Raw genomic sequence first — 16,690 nt, 5'->3', positions numbered from 1 at the left:
TAAACAAGACACAGATCCTCCTCTTAGATAGATCACAATCTAGTTTTGTGAATCTGGGAAGATTTCTTAATCTCTCTGAGGTTTCAAGCCTTCCATGACATAGTAGGAATATTATTGTCAATCTCATTGGGTTGACATGAGAATTAAATGGGAATATGCATGTAAAGATAGCGGTGTATCTGATATGAAGTTAATGCTTAATAAATGTTTTCTCCCTGCACTTGTCTATTCTCAGTGCAACAAAGGTACTTTAAGTAGCAACTCTCATCATCTGTCATGTGCTATTTATATGTCAACTGAGTGCAAAGAGTCTCATTCAATATTTTCTTCAGTTTATTTAAAAATGACTATGAAGTAGGTGTTAATATAGTGGATATTAATTAATTAACATAAGTAGCCATTAAAAGAACAGTTGAAAGTGACTCAAAAACATTAAACAGCTTCTTGAGGCCATGCAGCTGCTACGTTAAGATTGAGTTTGAATTTAAGTCTCCTTGAGTCTAATATCTACATTCTTAACCTCCTCCTTACATTTTTGTTGATACAAGTGGTTCCCTCACAAAATGACATAAACATAAAATTCTTAAGGAAGTAATAGTTCCAGAGTAGTAGTTCAATGGAATCTATGGAAAGACCTTTTCTTCTCTTTCTTTGGCTGTAGAGGACAACAGAGAACCAGAAGGGTCAGCATGGTAGAGATGGAATATGAAAAGAGTGAGTACCTCAGAGTGTCAGCTTAGACTGTAGTCTCTTTACTAATCTTTCTCCTAGAAGTTTATTTTAATTTGGACAATGCGAAATTGTATAGGATTAACACTGTGCAATAAGCTTCTAGAAAACTGAGCCAGACTGACAGGGCTTTTTGACATTTTAATTAATTAATTAAGTTTTCTGATGGCGTTTTTAAAAGACCATTTCTCAATTTAAAAAAAGACAGAAAGCAGACTCAAACCAAAAAATCATGCCAATAACAGTTCAAACACTGGTAAAGAATGCTCCCTGCAGCACTTATTTGAAAAGTTAGCCCTTCTGTAGCTTAGTTCTTAATAATCAAAGTTGAAGAGTTCAAGATCAGAAATATATATGTGTTTGTATGTATGTATGCATGCATATATAATTTTTATTTATCTTCTGGGGTACATGTGAAGGTGTGTTACACAGGTAAACTTGTATCATGGGAGTTCGTTGTACAGATTATTTTATCACCCAGGTATTACATTCAGTACTCAATAGTAATCTTTTCTGCTCCTCTCCTTCCTCCTACCCTCTATCCTCAAGTAGACCCTAGTGTTTGTTGTTCCCCGCTATGTGCATGTAAGTTCTTACCATTTAGTACTCACTTATAAGTGAGAGCATGCAGTATTTGGTTTTCTCTTCTTACATTAGTTTGCTAAGGATAATAGCCTCCTGCTCCATCCATGTTTACACAAAAGACATGATCTCATTCTTTTTTGTGGCTTCATAGTATACCATAGTGTATATGTACCGTATTTTCTTTATCCAGTCTGTCATTAATGGGCATTTAGGTTGATTTCATGTCTTTGATATTGTGAATAGTGCTGCAGTGAAGATTTTTGTGCATGTGTCTATGTGATAGAATGATTTATATTCCTCTAAGTTTATACCTAGTAATGGGGTTGCTGGGTCAAATGACAGTTCTGCTTTTAGTTCTTTAAGGAATTGCCACACTGCTTTCCACAATGGTTGAATTAATTTATGCTTCCACCAACAATTTATAGTGTTCCCTTTTCTCCACAACCATGCCGGCATCTGTTATTATTATTATTTTTTGACTTTTTAATAATAACCATTCTGACTGGTGTGAGATAGTATCTTACTGTGCTTTGATTTGCATTTCTCTAATTATCATTGATATTGAGATTGTTTTTCATATGCTTGTTGGCTACATGTTTGTCTTATTTGAAAAGTGTTCGTTCATGTCCTCTGATCACTTAGCGGGGTTGTTTTTCTCTTGTAAATTTGTTTAAGTTCCTTGTAGATGCCAGATATTAGAACTTTGTCAGATGTGTAGTTTGCAAATATTTTCTCCTATTTTATAGGTTGTCTGATTACTCTGTTGATAGTTTCTTTTGCTGTGCAGAAGCTCTTAAGTTTATTTAGGTCCCGTTTGTTAATTTTTGCTTTTGTTGCATTTGCTTTTGGTGTCTTTGTAAGATTATGTTTTAAAACTAAGGTTTAAATGTATTTAAACTATTTTTCTTCTCTTTTCTGAGGAGTTCTATTGGCAGGATCTAGAGTTCTCTGCCATAGCCAAAGGCTTCAAGTGGCTGTAATGCTTGAAGTCACCAGAGCAGATTTTAACATTTGGGGAGGCTAAACTTGTGACATGACTACCCTGGAAGACTATGGTCATTAGGCACTCATGAGAGCCTTCTCTTCTCTTACAATGTTTTACTTTTTAATTTCTTTAAAGGTATTTAGAAAAATAACATAAATAAGATGTGGATCAGGCTTGTGTTTAAGAAGAAGAAATATCATTGCTAAAATTTTGGGTTTCTAAAGGTATTGTTAAATAAAACAAAGCTTAAACTTAGAGAATGTTTGTGTCCTGTTTGATGTAATTATATTTTATTGATTTGATCTTAAAACCATGCACTTTAGAGTAATTTCCCTGCCCCTTCATGGCCAATAGACTAGACTGTGAGGTTCTTGAGGACAAGTTCCATAAATAAATGGCACCAACTAAACGAAAAAACAGAAGGAACAGTGAACTGACAAATATTTGTTGAGTGCCTGTGCTTAGTATCTATGGTTTATTAGCTGTGTGAGTGTTATAGTATTCCCTCGGGAGCAGAGTCTGAGATGGAGAGAAGAGTGTATGAGGCTTGTTAAGGAATGCTTTTGTAATTGCAACAACAGCAAAAATTGACAAATGGGATCTAATTAAACTAAAGAGCTTCTGCACAGTAAAAGAAACTATCAACAAAGTAAACAGACAACCTACAGAATGGGAGAACATTTTCACAAACTATGCATATGAGAAAGGTCTAATATCCAGCATCTATAAGGAACTTAAATTTATGAGAAAACAAAAACTCCATAAAAAAGTGGGAAAAGGACATGAACAGACACTTTTCAAAAGAGGACATACATGTGGCCAACAATCACATAAAAAAAAAAAAAGCTCAACATCAGTGATCATTAGGGAAATGCAAATCAAAACCACAATGAGATACCATCTCACACTAGTCAGAATGACTATTATGGAAAAGTCAAAAATTAGCAGATGCTAGTGAGGTTGTGGAGAAAAAAGAATGCCTATTCACTGTTGGTGGAAATATAAATTAGTTCAACCATTGTGGAAGACAGTATGGCAATTCCTCAAAGACCTAAAGACAGAAATACTGTTTGACTAACAAATCCCATTACTGAGTATATACCCAAAGGAATAAAAATCATTCTATTATAAATATACATGCAAGTGTATGTTCATTGCAACATTATTCACAATAGCAAAGACATAGAATCAACGTAAATTCTCATCAATGATAAACATGATAAAGAAAATGTGGTACATATACCATGGAATACTATGTAGCCATAAAAAAGAGTTAAATTATATTCTTTGCAGGGACATGGATGGCGCTGGAGGCAATTATCCTTAGCAAACTAACACAGGAACAGAAAAGTAAACACAGCATGTTTTCACTTATGAGTGTGAGCTAATGATGAGAATATACGGGCACAGAGAGGGGAACAACACACAATGGGGCCTATTGAAGGTGGAGGGTTGGAGGAGGCAGAGGATTAGGTAAAATAACTAATGGGTACCAGGCTTAATGCCTGGGTGATGATTTAATCTGTATGACAAACCCTTATGACACAAGTTTACTCATGTAACAAACTGCACATGTACCCTGAACTTGAAAGCTAAAAAAAAGGGGTGCTTTGGCATTGATATCTTTTAAAGAAAGAGAAGGAACTGAGATTGGACAGAGGAAAAGTTATATCTCAAAGAAGGCCTTTGAGCTGACCCCCTGAGATGCTCTGAATTGACAACCTAGTTGAGGTTATCTTACATAGGGGTCAGTCACTGAATGTGCCCTGGAAAGAGGGCATAACCTTGGGTGAAGAGTACCTCAGACAGCAGTCCACACAGATGAAACATAAGTCCTGTTTGTTGTTGTTGTTGTTGTTTTTGATGGAGTCGTGCCCTTATCACCCAGGCTGGAATGCAATGGCCTGATCTCCCCTTACTGTAAACTTTGCCTCCGGGTTCAAGCTCTTCCTTTGCCTCAGTCTCCTGAGAAGCTAGGATTACAAGTGCCCACCACACACTCGGCTAATTTTTGTATTTTTAGTAGAGATTAGGTTTTATGATGCTGGCCAGGCTGGTCTTGAACTCCTGACTTCAGGTGATCCACTTGCCTTGGCCTCCCAAAGAGCTGGGATTACAGGCCTGAGCCACTGTGCCCAGACTCAGGTAGTTCTTTATAGCAGTTTGAGAATGGACTAATAAAATATCCACCATCATAGCTGTCTCAGTTGTTTCAAATGTCCCAGCCCTTTGGGAGGCTAAGGCAGGTGTATTTTTAGTAGAGATGCCACTGCACCTGTCCAGTCTTTCCTTAAAGGAGGATTTGGGAGGTACATTACAGCTTCTGCCATGGTGACCTCAGATAATTTAACTTTGTTGACCCTTTGTTGACTTTGATGGCCCTAATGTTCTTCATTTGTAAAACAAATGCTAAATATCTTCATAGAATCAGTACAAAGATTAAAAATAGCCAGACATGTAACATCTTTGTAGCGCCTGGCAGTTGGTAAGAAGTCACAAAGTGTTCTCCATTATTGTATTTTCTTAACTTCTCCAACAAATATAACAATCTAACTGTAGGGCAGGAGGTTTTCAGGAATGAACATTAACAGTTTCTGCCCTCAAGAAGTCTAGTAAGGGAAGAGGCAGACACACAAAGACAATGGAATGTAATGTGATCTGTGTTCTAATGTTGTCTGTATGACTTAAACTGACCTCCTGGATGACCTGTTGCCTAAGCTGAGGACTGAAGGAGTTAGCCTGAGAAGTGGTGAGCATTAGCTAAGGCAGGGAGGTGTGGAAGGGAATGTTCATGTCTAGGATGGCTGGAAGATTGGATGAACAATGTTGAGTGGGAAGAGGTGAAGCTGGGGAGGTTCTAGGAGCCAGATGATAAAGGTCTTGATATCCTCATGTAGGAGTTTAGATTTAGGCTGAAGATATTGGAAAATCAATGAAGGATTTTTAAGCGGTGATCAATTTGCATTTTACAAAGCTCAATCTATCATAAAATACAGAATTTACTGGAAAGGGCCAACAGGGAGAACCACTGAGAAGCTGTGACCCACTGAGAAATCATCATGGCAAAAGATGATGAAAGGGTGAACGGAGAGTGGCAATGGGATTTGGGGGAGGTCGAGGGGGAGGCTTCCCTTCCTTGGGAGATAATTATAGTTATCTCCCAATTCTGGTTTTGGTGGCTCAGCAGATGGTGGCACAATTTTCTGTGAGATGAAGAATATAGGAAGAGAAGCAGATGTGGGGAGGAAGAGAATCAGTTTGGTTTTGAACACTGAAGTTGAGATGTTTAATGCCAGTTTATTCCTGTAGGGCTGGCACTCGGGATAATCTGTAGAAGAGCCAGAGTTTGGAGTCAGCAAATTGCTTCTGTGTAGCGAAGAGGATAGAGTGGAAGGGGGCTGACTAACATCTAGTTAGTGAAAATGGCAACTGAGGAAGAGGAGCTGGGTAAGTAGTAGAAAACCCGGGAAGTTTCTCAGTTTCTATGATGTGTTTTGATGTTACAGAAAACGGTCCAATTCCAACTAGTCAAGAAGCAGCTTTCTATATTTAAAATTCCTTGAGCAAAGCCACTTCTTTCAATGTATTAAACTATTCCTCTCAAGGAAGTTATGCAGTAAATAAGAGAGATTTTCTTTTTCAAAAATAAGGTGACAAAAAGTTATTAAATATAACTCAGAAAACTAGCTGAAGTAAAAAAAAATTGAGCCAAAGAATAAGGAAAGTTTTCAGAAAAAAATAAACAGAATGCGAGAAAATATAAATGGCTAATATAGGGAATGTTTCTGGTACAGAATTATTAAAATCCATTTGAAACAAACATATTTCAATGGTGTGTAGCTGGCATCCTAGTGAAAAACAGATAAAATAATAGAAATGAATAAATTGAAAGTTTATTAAAATTAAAAATTTTCAATAATAACATTTAGCATTTCGAATATGAATATGTCTAAGGAAAAGGTCAATTTCATGTTTCTGTCTCATGAAAATAAGAAGAAAATCTACAAAAATATTCTACACTAAATGAAATCTACTATTTAGGCTGTTTGAGACCTAGATAAGATGAGTATCCTGATGCAGCTAGGACGCCTTTTTAGATGAGGTAGTCACCTTGGGATATAGCTCATTTGGGTCAAGCAAGCCCATAAAACAGCCTCTCAGCACCAGGACCTTGGGACTTTCTATTTATAACGTTCCCGACGTCTCCCTTCATAGTTTTTCCTCTACAAAATGTTGTCACTACTGTCTCTCATTGTGCCACTAGGTGGCACTCTAAGCTCATCGTAAACGCTAGGACTGAGCACCAACTAAAATCGGCTGCAGGCATCTCCATTGTGCAAAATTGGTAACCGTTTGGTTTTATTCATTCAAACTTTACAATGGAAAATGATTGCTTCTAAACGAGGCAACAAGGCAGGCCGTATGGTTTAACTGAGTCTGAGAGTGTGTAGTCTTTGGAATACCGTTACTGCGTCGTCTCCTGCAGGGTGCATGACCTCAGACCCGGAAGGCAAAGCTGCCGGGCACCATAACAGGGTTGCAGTGACACCTGGGGGTGGCCCTCTCTTCCTGAGTGCTGCTGCCTTGGGACGATGGGAACTGGGAGATGCCTTGCTCGCCTAGGAAGTCTACTGCTGCCTCTCAAGCGGTTTATAAGACCCAAAGTTCTTGCCCAGTCCTGCGCATCTGATTAGAGGCGACTTCTCTAACCAGCAGCCTCAGAAGCAACGCTCTCCGCTCCAGCAGGGCAGAGGGGAGGCCTACTGCGGGACTGTAAGTGGCTGTGGGGCTCACACCCCAGTTAATTCGGAGAACAGCTCTCCTCGCTTCAGAGGTTGCAGACACTGAATTAAGCTTTCTGCATTCTTCATTGCATTTCATTTTCTCAGGAGTCTCTTAGGTAGCGTTTATTTACTTTGATAGATGAGGAAATGCAAGTTCAGAGAGCTTCCCTCTAGCTTGTGAGTTGCTAGGGTTTGGGCTGTGTATGGTTTTTTTTTGTTGTTGTTGCTGTAACCAATTACCACAGACATAGTGGCTTAAAAGGACACCAGTGTATTACCTTCCATATTGGTAGATCAGAGGTCTGGGTTCCCTTGGTGAAAGTAGCATGCATTCTCTAGGGAAGGATCTGCTTCCTGGCCTTTTCCATCTTGTAGAGGACATCTGCATTCCTTGGCTCGTGGCTGCTTCCTCCCATCTTCCAAGCCAGCAGCTCTCTGACCCTTCTTCCGTGGTCATATCGCTCCACGACCACAGGCAGGAAATGTTCTTTGCTTTTAAAGACCTATACGGTTTAATGAGGCCACCTATTTAATCCAGAATAATCTCTCATTCGCAAGGTCCTTAACTTTATGAGATTGGCCAAGCTCTTTTTGCCATGTAAGGCTACATATTTACAGGTTCTGGGGATAAGGATGTGAGCATCTATGCCGTGCCATTATTCTGTCTTCCATAAGCAGGGAAGTTTTTTCTTTTCTTTTCTTTCTTTTTTTTTTCTTTTTTTTTTTTCTTTTTTTAGCTTTTAGAACTTCTTAAAGCATATAGGCATTAAAATTGAGTCATAGAAAGAAAACTGATAGGGTCAAATCTTCTCTTATGCCAAAGATGAAGTGTGAACAAATAAGGAAAATTACAGGATCTCATAAGTAAAATACATGATACGACTTGAGTACAAATCACAAAAATTTGAAGCAAGAATATAATAGCTAGGAAAAACTGAATTCATTTGTGATTTAATGTTTAGTCAAATGTGGAGCAATTGACTATGAAGACAGAAACCATTATTCTCCCAATTTCAATGTATTTAAAGACAAGGCCCATGCAGAGAACAACATCTTTCTTTCTCTATCCCTTCCTCTCTCCCTCCCCCTTCCTTCCTTCCTTCCTTCCTTCCTTCCTTCCTTCCTTCATCCCTCCCTCCCTCCCTCCCTCCCTTCTTCCTTCCTTCCTTACTTCCTTCCTTCCTTTTTTCTATGTTCAGAAGGTACATGTGCAGGCTTGTTATGTGGGTAAGTTGTGTGTCTCAAGGGTTTGGTGTACAGAGTGTTTCATCACCCAGGTAATAAGCATAGCACTGACGGTAGTTTTTTGATCCTCATCCTCTTCCCTCCCTCCACCTTCAGGTAGGCCCTGGTGTCTGTTGATTTCCCCCCTTTTTTTGTCCATGTGTACTCAATGTTTAGCTCCCATTTAAAATTGAGAACATTAAGTATTTAGTTTTCTGTTCCAAGCAGGGAAGTTTAAATAGACACTTAATAGTTTATTTTTATATGAGTTGTAGCCACTTTCTGAGAGTAAGATTCTGTTTAGTATTTTGATTTTATATAAATATGGAGATAAGATGTAAGATTTATTTCTTGTTATTTAATATGAAAGCATCTAACCAATTTGTATGGTACCTTCTGAAAATCTGGCTAAATGTGATTGTGCAAGATTTATTAAACTCTTATTGTCTCTCAGGCATATTAATTAGGTGGTGGTCATGCAATGATCAAAAGATAATGTCTCATCCTTTAATACATTTGAGAAAAGGGAATAATATAAATAAATAAGTATAATGAAGTAATATTGGTGCCACAAGAGAAACCTGCACTAAAGAAAGTTACATTGAAGGAGAGTCCACATTAAACTATTATAACTATGAGAGTTTGATTTGATGATTGCTGTGTTTCTGTTCTAAATGTTAAATTTCCTGTCTGAATTTGGAAGGAACCTCTGCAGATTGGTAAGAGGGTGGAAGGTTCATCTTCTGGTTTGTCTGGAGGAGGAAAACAACTCTTAGATCAGGATTCATTCACTCATATGTGTCATGATCCACTCAAGGCCTGCATCCCTGCATTCATGGCTGTTGGGTCTTTGTTCTTCAGCTGAGGCTATGATGTGCCCATGGGGCACCCACTGGATTGGCTTGTTAACCCTCTCCCAAGACCTAGCACAGAGAAGGTGAAGAGCGCTGGCTCCCTCTCTGCTGCTAAACCTGAAGAGCAGGGGCCACAGCCCTTCTTCAGGAGCCTGTCCTAGAAGTCAGTGTGGAGTGTGGGAGCACAAGTGGGGAGCTGTGAAGACAGAGACCTTTTTAGAGTGACTGTGATGGCAAGGGAGGAGGCTAGATAGTGCCTTGCTCTACCTTCATCCTATGTCTGATGGAATTTCCTCTCTATGTAGCCCTTTTATTCTGCTGACTCATCCTCTAAGTCCTAGCTTTCTTCCATTCTGTCTTGGGGTCTACGGTATAGTCATAGCACCTAACAAGGTAGTGTTTGTTTTAGTAAGATCAGGATGACTCTTCATTCAAAAGCTGTTGGTCCAGTGCGTGCATGAATGGCATGGGAATGGGCAGAAGTTTCACCACAGGGAGGTGGGTATGATGCCTGCAGCTACCTCAGGCTGGGCGGAAGTTGTTGACCCTTGGTTGAAGGTGTTAAAGTGTGACTCACCAATCTCCTTCATCATCCGAGGCCCAAGAGGTAGAACTGGAATTTGGGATCAGAGACAAGACTGAGAATTCTCCTTCCACTGGCTGTGGTGGAAGTATAATTCACAGATAACTGCCCTGATCCATCATCCATGAAATGTTCACAGATACAACCAAATACAGGAGACATTTGTATGAAATAAAGCATCATTAGGCTTGGAGCCAAAGAGGCTTGTTTTCCACTCACTGTGTTCGTGTCACCTTTCTGGTTTGTGATTTCATCTGTAAAATGAGGGGTTTGGAGGAGAAGACTTGGCAGGCTCCTCAGGCATAAATGTTCTAGGGTTTGAATCTGGCACAGTAGATGCTGTCTGCAAGCTGTCACCCTACAAAGGGCCACTTCAGGAGAACTTTCCAAATCACAGTTGCTTCTGTGGGAATGGCAGGTTTGCTATGAAAGGGATTTGTGCCCCGAGGGTCAGCGTTGATACCTACTTTCTAAAGTACTTCTAGTTATAAGAGCCCCTAGGTCCATGTTACTTGTGAGTAGATTATAAAGTATTAATTGACTAGGATCTAAGACCATATACCCTATTTTGAAATGTTATCTCCAAGACTGGTCACAATCTGCTTGTACGTAACAAATATTTATTGAGACCCTGTGGTGTACACGCCAGCACTGTGACGTGATAAGCAGTGAAAGATTGCAGCGGTAATGGACTCAAGATAAATGAGTCCAGCCCAAGGTGGTAAGTGGTCCACAGGAGAAAGTTACAAGTGCTATAGGGCTAACTTCCTGGGAATTATGGAGTGAATAGAGCATGCAGAGCTGGTATACAGCATGTCTGGAGCTGGGGCTCTGGATGGGGATTGGTTGGCAGAGGAGACTAGAGAAGTAGTGAGTTTACAAAGGGCATTGTTCATCATAGTGAATGACAAGCCCATGCCGTCCCATCCAGTAGATAGTCAGTAATGTTTGCTGATCGAATGCCTGAATATATACAGACTACAAAGCGTTGAGTAATTGAAAGCAATGCCTAAAAGGTTTCTGAGGTCTTTCTGTAGGCAGAACCCAAGACCAGCAGACATTGTGTTTTTGTTGCCATCATTTTCCTAGTAACTCCATGCACAGAAACAGTAATCTCAGCATGTACAGGTATATTGGTTGAATGTAAGGAAATTCCTATTTCAATATATTTAAATTCAATCAACTTTCTTAGAGTGTACCCTTCCACTTCAGCAGAAGCTAGTGACCAAAAACAGTGGAATCAAGTTTACTCAAATAATATTTACTTTCAAACATTTTAAAGTTTAAAACTCCTGATGTGATTGAGTGAGGAACCAGCTAATGCATAAAGGCACACACTGTATGTTTAGTCACAGTGACCATTTTGTATCTTGAAGATAAATTTAGGAAGTGCCCTTCATATCAGCTGTTTATGCCTTGACAACACACAAAATCAATATTATTTTTCTGATATATTTGAAAGGTGAGACTGAGCCTAAAGAAAAATGTTTCCAAGAGAAGCTGAAGGGAATTTGTTACCTGATCTTAAATAGAGGAACTTTGTTAATTTCCCTGTTTCTTCGAGTCCTTAAATATCAGTCTTATTTGTTTGATGCATTTACATAGGAAGTTTCACTTTAACCTTCATTGTTTATAACACAATTATTAAGCATCACTTAATAAAACAAGATTTACTGGAAAGCCTTCAGAAGCAGGAAGCTGAGATATCCCTAGCTAAGGTTTGGCTTTCTTCCTCTATAGAAAGAAAATGTACAGAAAATGTTGTGTTTGAGGGTTTTGAGGTGAGAAAGTGTTTAGAACACTCATTGAACTGAAAAAGACTAGTATGGCCAGTGAATCAGAAAGAGAATGACGGGAGATGAGATTGAAAAGATGAGCTCCAATGTATGGTCAGCTTGGATGCAATGAAAATGTATTTCTCTGAAGTTATCTATTCAGACACAGATCCCATCACCACCAAGTAGGTCTTCAAGCTGCTGTAGGACTGTGGATAATTCAGTATTGCAGGTAGCATTCTTTTCTTGTTTCCAGACTGTGACTGAATTGTTATCTTTTCATAGCAGCTTAGCAGGCACTGGATGAGGCATAAATCTCTGACTGGCACACATCGTTATGTGGGCATGGAAAACACACGCTGCTGCACCACCTGCACAACACCCACACTGACCTGTGGCTTCAGTGCTGTTTCCTGAGCCACAGCAGATGCCGAGTGCTCTGTTAATACTCTTCACCTGTTCTTCTTTCAATAAACCTGATTGGTGGGCACTATTAAGGCCTCCCTTTAAATGAGCGCTGAGGCTCAGAAATGCAAAGGAATTTGTCCCACTTAAAGCAAGAGTGCAGGCTTTAAGTCTGTGGAATTTAAGATATATTTTGAAATAGAATTAGATTAAGAGGCAAGTGAGCTTGGCAGAACTGGTGAAAATTAGAAAACATTTTGCAGACAAAAAATGCTTAGAAAAGTAAACTCAACAGATTTTTTTGTTTGTTTGAGACTCAGTCTTGCTCTGTTCCCCAGGCTGGAGTGCAGTGGCACGATTTCTGCTTACTGAAATCACTGCCTCCTGGGTTTCTCCTGCATCTGCCTCTTGAGTAGCTGGGACTATAAGCTGCAACACCATTTCTAGCTAATTTTTTTTTTTTTTTTTTTTTTTTTTTTTTTTTGTATTTTTAGTAGAGACGGGGTTTCGCCATGTTGGCCAGGCTGGTCTCAAACTCCTGACCTCAGGTGATCTGCCCGCCTCGGCCCCCCAAAGTGCTGGAATTACAGGCCTGAGCCACTGCGCCTGGCCTCAACAGATTTTTTAAAAAGATGTTGAGCAAGGTATTGTAAATATATCCATGTAAGCAACATCAACCCTTAATGAGTTATCTAGCTGAAAAAGGAAAGGCAAGTGTCTTTTATGTTATTTATGTGTTTTAGTACTTACAATAAAAGTCTAATTTAGAACATAAAGTTGTTCACATATTACAAAAGGAATTTCTCTAAGACCCTGCTAAATAAATCCCTGACGCACAGAGTTGAAGGATAGGGGCGGACACACACCAGATGATAAACCTTCCAGACTGAGTGCTCTCTTGCTTTCGTCTGGCTCAGTTTTACCTGCCGTATTCTCCTGGTCATCTTTCTTTCTTCTCAGATGCTTGAGTCCACGTGATATTGTAACTTTTTTCTTTTTTTACTGTGCATACTTTTATTAATTCAATTGGAGGCAAACCCTCACTTCTTCCTCTGTCTTCTAACTCCTCTTCAGCCACCACAGTAATATTTTTGTCCCATTATAAGCAAAAAACCAGCCCTTACTTTGATTAAGAAGCATAAAATTAAATCTAGTGATAGGTTTATGCAAAAAAATTTAAAACCCTTTGCAATCATTTTATAAGCTCCTGTGCAGCAGGCCATGATATAAAAGAAACCTTCACAAGGCAGTAGGTCAGCCCTTTAGGATTGATATGCTTCACCCCAGCCTCATTTCACAGAAGGCAGGGAAGGACACAGTGGTTACTTTGCTCCTGTGCACTGTGGGAACCGGCAAACCTGCAGTCAGCTTCCATGATGACCCAGGAATTATTTGGGAAGCCGTTTCCTTGGTTACCTGTATCCCAAAGGCATAAATCTTTGGCCTTGTTTGTTGACCTATTAAGTTGAGGTGGACAACTCTGCCCACCTGTAAAAGCTCTTTGTGTTTGACCTAGCTTACTCTGAAATCTCCCACTAAATTATTCACAAAAGTTTCCACCTAACTTTTACCTCTGATTAAACTGCTTTTTCCAAGCCCCATGTGTCTAGAAGGTAAATATCTGTAACTGCTATTTCATTATTTTTGTTTAATTACTAGTTCAAAGCCGTTGTGTCCTGTTGAAAACATTACACAGATTTTCAATATTTCATGGATTCAAAAGGTATTTTAAGTTTAGTTTGAGAAATCGCTATTTAGTAATATGTAACTTGGAAATGAAATTAGAACAAAAGTCATTAGTAAACTGGATAGACCCTACTTAAGCCTTCAAAATGTAAAATTAGGGTAAACAAGTGAAATAAAATGGTTAGTTAATGAATGACATTAGATCTGTTCACCAATGTCAGTTTAATGAAATATTTATGATGTATATTTTAGGTTTACAGATGAACTCTTCTGAATGGCCAAAGGTAACAGTAGTCAGCTCAAGCTGAATGTCGGATTCTACCCATTTATAAGTGCCTACTATGAGACAGTCTGGATATAGCATATTCACACTTCATTTAGGCCACAGCAATGCCATAGCTTGGATAGCATTATCTTCCCTTTATGGGAGACAGACATATTGAGGAATTTGCCCTAAGTCAGATAGCAGATGGTGGGTCAATATACATATTAGCTTTTATTAGTTTAAAAGTAATATATGCTTATTGTAGAAAATTGAGAAAATACAGGTTCATGAAAAGAAGAAAATAAAACTTCAGAATTTCATCAAGTGGAGATAGCCACGGGTATTATATTTATTCTTTCTGTGTACAAATGCATAAATATATCTCATTTTACTTGTGAAACTGGAATCATAGTTTTGTAACTTGCTTCTTTCATTTAGTGATTGTCTTAGTCTGTTTTCTGTTGCTACAGCAGAATACCACAGACTACATAATTTAAAATAAACAGAAATTTATTTGGCTCATGGTACTGAGTACTAGAGACTGGGAAGTCCAAGAGCTTAGCAGTGGCATCTGGTGAGAACCTTCTTGCTGCATCACAACATGACAGCACGCATCACATGGCAAGAGAGAACAAGGAATTAAATTTAGCCACAAGCCCTTTTATAACCAGCATTAATCCATTCATGAGGTTGGAGCTCTCTTGACCTAAACACCTCCTGTTAAGTCCTACCTCCCAACACCATTGCAGTAGGGAATGGGTTTCCAATGCATGCTTCTTGGGGGACACATTCAAACCATAGAAGTAATATGTTGTGAATATCTTTAATCTTCCTTTTCTATTTTTTAAACTTTTATTTTAGGTTCAGGGGTACATATGCAGGTTTCATGTATAAGTAAACTTGTCTCATGGGGGTTTGTTGTACAGATTATTCTGTCATCCAGGAACTAAGCCTAGCATCCATAGTTATTTTTTCTAATCCTCCCTCCTCCCACTCTCCACCTACAAGTAAGACCCAGTGCCTGTTGTTTTTCTCTTTGGATCCATGTGTTTCACCTTTTAGCTACCACTTAAAACTGAGAACATGTATTTGGTTTTCTTTTCCTGTATTAGTTGCTAAGGATAATGACCTCCAGCTCCATCTGTGTTCCTGCAAAGGATATGATCTTGTTCTTTTTTATGGCTGCCTAATATTCCACAGTGTATATAAACTACATTTTCTTTATCCAATCTGCTACTGATAGACATTTAGGTTGATTCTATGTCTTTACTATTGTAAGTGGTGCTGCAGTGAATATTCACGTGCAAATGTCTTTATGGCAGAATGAGTTGTATTACTTTGGGTATACACCCAGTAATGGGATTGCTGGTTTGAATGGTATTTCTAGTTTGTTGTTGTTGTTGTTGTTTGTTTTTTGAGGAATTGCCACGCTACTTTCCACAGTGGTTGAACTAATTTACACTCCTGTCAACAATGTATAAGCATTCCCTTTGCTCTGCAATTTTGCCAGCATCTGTTGTTTTTTGACTTTTTAATTATAGCCATTCTGACTGGGTGAGATAGCATCTCATTTTGGTTTTGATTTGCAGTTCTGCAATGATCAGTGATATTGAGCTTTTTAAATATGTTTGTTGGCTACATGTAAGTCTTCATTTTATTGGGAACAAAAGAGTTCACAATTTTATATGCAGTATTTAACAAATCCTCTAAATACTGGAAACTTTTTAGTTGAAGTATTTGTGATAAATGTAATGCACATCCTTTGAATTAAATATTTACGCATAACATATATATCATTAATTTAAGTTCATAGAAGTGTAATCTCTGTGTTAAGGCTATGAATGTTTTTAATGGTTTTACTACGTATTGCTAAATCAGCTCCAGAAATATGATATTCTTAAAGAAATTTGCACTCCCATCAGCAATGCACAGAGTTCATTTCCACATACTCTAGTGAGAACACTGTTTTCACAAACATTCTTGCCAAATTTGCCTTCTTGTAGTTGTACTCACTTTAATTACTAGTAAGATCAGTTTTTTCATTCTTTAAATTTCCTCTTAAAGTTTGCTTTTTTCTTTTTGATAAATTGCAATTATACATATTCATGGAGTAAAATTTGAAGTTTTGGTACATATATATTATATAATGATCAAATCAGGGTATTTAGCATATCCATTATTACCTCATAAATTTATCATTTCTTTGTGGTGAGAATATTCAAAAGTCTCCCTTCTAGTTATTTTATAATATATGACTTGCTCTTAACTATTGTCACCCTACTTTGCAGTAAAACATCAGAATGTATTCCTTCTAATTGTAACATCCTTCCAACTGACCAACAGTTTCCTGTCTTTCCTTGCTCCCTCTCCTCCCCAGTCTTTGCTTCTTTAATACCAACCTCTTTTTTCCCTCTGATTCCACATATAAGTGAAATAATATATGGCATTTGCCTTTCTGTGTCTGGCTTATTTCATTTAATATGCTGTCTTTTAGTTTCATCCATGTTGCCACATATGGCAGGATTCCTTTTTTTTTTTTTTTTTAATGTTTAATGGCTGAAGAGTATTCATCGTGTGCGTGTGTACCTGTATAACATTTTCTTTATCCATTCATCGGTTGTTGGGCGCTTGGGTTGATTCCATATCTTGGCTATTGCCAATAGTACTGCAATAAGCATGAGAGTGCAGATATCTCTTCAACATACCGATTTTATTTCTTTTGGATATATTACCAGCAGTGGGTTTGCTGTATCATATAATAGTTTTACTTTTAATTTATTGAGGAATATCCATACTGTTTTCTACAGTGGCCGTA

The 16,690-nt window shown here is 38.3% G+C and overlaps 1 protein-coding gene across 1 annotated transcript in view; it reads left to right on the top strand.

Annotated features, from left to right (window-relative positions):
* CHMP4C (charged multivesicular body protein 4C) overlaps positions 1-16,690 on the top strand; it is an 86,324-nt gene that overhangs the window by 40,120 nt on the left and 29,514 nt on the right. The window lies entirely within an intron of this gene.

Source organism: Saimiri boliviensis, chromosome 15 (genome assembly GCF_048565385.1).
Source record: "Saimiri boliviensis isolate mSaiBol1 chromosome 15, mSaiBol1.pri, whole genome shotgun sequence".
Lineage (NCBI taxonomy): Eukaryota > Metazoa > Chordata > Mammalia > Primates > Cebidae > Saimiri > Saimiri boliviensis.
This window is presented reverse-complemented; position numbering and strand designations above follow the sequence as displayed.